Source organism: Arachis ipaensis, chromosome B06 (genome assembly GCF_000816755.2).
Source record: "Arachis ipaensis cultivar K30076 chromosome B06, Araip1.1, whole genome shotgun sequence".
NCBI lineage: Eukaryota > Viridiplantae > Streptophyta > Magnoliopsida > Fabales > Fabaceae > Arachis > Arachis ipaensis.
In genome coordinates, this window is record NC_029790.2 from 131,994,032 (window position 1) to 131,997,404 (window position 3,373).

The following is a 3,373-nucleotide window of genomic DNA, read 5'->3' on the forward strand; positions in this document are numbered from 1 at the left end:
AAGCAAACATGTCCTCACCGGATGGGTTCCACAAATTTTGGAATAGTGCGCAAGCAACTGGTAATGTAACTTATTTTTTTGTGATTTCTCATTTATATTCAGGTTGTAGTTTACTAGTTAGCATGCTTCATGTAAATTTTTCTATATGTACTCTAGCGCGACTCTAAAGAGAACAGTGAAGAACCATCAAGAGTTGAAGTTTTCATAGCAACTCGCACAAGTAAAAAAGGAAAAGAAATTGATGCTAAAACGCAAAGCACAATTGTGAGTTGTTTGTATTTGTATTTGGAAATGTACAATATTAATTCTATAGTGATTTCTATAGTGATTTCTATTAATATTGTTTGTATGCTAAATTAATGCGGCAGGCTGAACTTCAAACCCGCATAGAGGCAGGGGAAAATGATGAAGATGCATTTGTAGGAGTGCTAGGAAAGGACCAACCAGGTCGAGTTCGTTGTTATGGGGCTTCGATTACAAGAAGGTCTCTTAAAAAGGATGAGGAGATTCGACAAGTCAAGGTTGAATACAACAACAAGGTTGAATCATTAGAGAAGAAGATGGACGGTGTATGTAGTTTATTAAAGGTATTGGTGCACCAAGTCAACCCTGGAATGAGTGAGGAATTGGTAGCAGCCTTAGTGCAAGCTGTCCAAAATTCTCCTTTGGATGCCTCAAGTAGTAGACCAAGAAATACTCCTCGCTCCTCCGAATCAACTCATATTCCACCCAAAGATGTAAGTCACTATCTTTGGATATATTTCCAATTTCCATTTAAAGTAGTTGACTTATTGTTGTTGTTGATTTTGGACATTTGATAGTGAGATAAAAGATTCTAAATGGTGCTAATGGTGTTGAATTGGAATCTGAATTCAAAGTTGTTGACTTTTTAGTAGTGTTTTATTTTGTATCTAGTGTGGCATTGAATCTCAATTTTGGATTGAATCTCAATTTTGGAAAACACGAGAAATCTTTGAAGATTTGCACTTTTTTCCTAATCAAATTGGATAAAGAAAAAGAAAAGAAACCATAATTGAATTTTAATGTTTTTGTTTGTTTTGATTTTTGCAGACTCCAGAAGGAATTAATGGCTCTCATGGTATATCTCATTTTGCTTGATTTATTTATTGGGGATCAGTTATAGAATTGATCCATATGCAATTTGTATTGATTTTCCAGTTGCTAGTATAAATTGTGCATGCATGTGACTGCAGTATAGGGCTACAAGAATGGTTAATTTGGTTGTGAAATATATTAGGAGTTAGGGTGATACATGCCATTGTTGAGAAACATGTGACTGTTGCAGAAAAAAAAGGAGGGGAGGGGGGCAGTTTGATTGTTAGCTTCCTAGCTATAGCAGTACCCTTTTTTCCTTTTTTGAAAACTTTAAGAACAAAATAAGTATACTGGCTTTCAATGAAAGAAAAGCCTTTGCTGGTTACAATTATTGTACAACTATAACATTCATTTGTTGATAATATATGTCTCCATTTTTTGGTTTGGTATAAGATGCACTAACACAACAATATTTAAAATTATGCAGGGAAGTGCTGAAAACAGTTTCGCTCACAATGGTGATCAGTAATCATGAAGTTTTATATTTTGTAATGAAGTGTAAAGGAAGTAGATAATGTAACCCATGTTGGAATTGTAATTCATGTATTAAGAAACTGCTAGTGGATGAGACTTTGATTTTTGGTATTTTGTTAAAGTATAACTAACATGTGATCAAACACTTTCTCTGTGACAAGTTTATGAAGCAAGGATTTGTTGATTTAAAATTAGTAGTCATCTTTTAAATTTTGAAATTATCTATGATTTTGTAAGGTTTATAAAAAAAGTAGTGCCAATAGGTACTGAACTATTTTACAGCCACGCTTTAAAAGGGTGGCCATACACAACAGCAATCAACAGCCACGCTTTATAAGCGAGCTGTAATTCAGTTCAGAACCTATTGGCACGCTTCTAAAGCGTACCCATATCTCTACTTGTTCCCACGCTTTGGAAGCGTGGCGATATACGTTGCAGTGCACATGAACAGCCACGCTTTAAAAGCGTAGCTGTATCTCACACCTATTGGCACGCTTTTAATCGTAGCCATATGTCTTGCTATTGGCACGCTTTTAATGCGTAGCTATATGTCTTGATATTGGCATGCTTTAAAAGCGTAGCCATATCTTGCTTTTGGCACACTTTAAAAGCGTAGCAATAGTTCACACATATGGCCACGCTTTTAAAGCGTGCCGGTCTTTAAAAGCGTGGCAAGAAAAAAAGCGTGCCAATAGGTCACGAAAAGCGTGGCGATAGAGCAACCGGCACCCTTGCAGTTGTGACCCTTTGAAAAGCGTGCCGGTAGCTCAAAAAGCGTGGCGAAAAGCTATCGCTACGCTTTTAAGGACTTTTCGCCACGCTTTAAAAGCGTAGCAAAAAGCTTGTTTTCTTGTAGTGAAAGTCCTTCCTTTTGAGGCAACTACATTTGACAACTTCATGTTAATTGGTTGCCCTTTATATTTGTCATTGGCTGTTTTTTTGCTAAACTATAAAATTTACCTTAATACACTAATGCTTTGTGGTTTTCAATCACTTTTGTGGCATTCTTTAACATATTACTGTTTTTGGTTCATTTCATAAACAAATATAAATACAATAAATTTATAATTAACTAGGTTTTCATTCCATCAACAAATACCATTTTTACATATATTGCGCGTCCAATGAATAAAGAAAACCCACCACCAACTCATTTCACTCATGATTTACAATACATGCAGGATAATTATCAACATTATCAATACAGACACAATTAACACCAACAATTAGGTAACTACTTTTTTGCATCTGGATATCTTCTAACCTCCGAAACCTCCAATCAAAGTTCATCTTCACTTGATGATCATCGCCAGAAGATTCTAATTTATCAACTTATTCATCATTTTCAGTATCTGTTCACACAAAAGTTCACACCATCTCTTTCCACTTGTCTATAATAAAAAAAGATATAACATGCTCAAACTTTAGACAAAAACAAGAGAAGAACAGTGAGGTAAGGACAATCATAACAACACAAGTAATACTGATAACTTACATTATAATTAGGACAACTATAAAATTGTTTGTTTGGATTTGAATCTACTCCAGACCATTTGAAAATTGGCCGGCAGTCATAACTGCACCATTCTAGCAGTCTTGATCTTCTGCTTCTGTTTGGCGTTCTCGTCTAATTCCAACTAAATGGAAAAAATGAATAGAGCTTCCAGCTGTTGCACCACCCATCATCGATATGACGAAGAACAGCAACCAAAAGAATGAGAAGAAAACGATAAACAAGAAAAAAAATAAATTTTTTGAATATTTAAAAATTTAGAGTTAAATA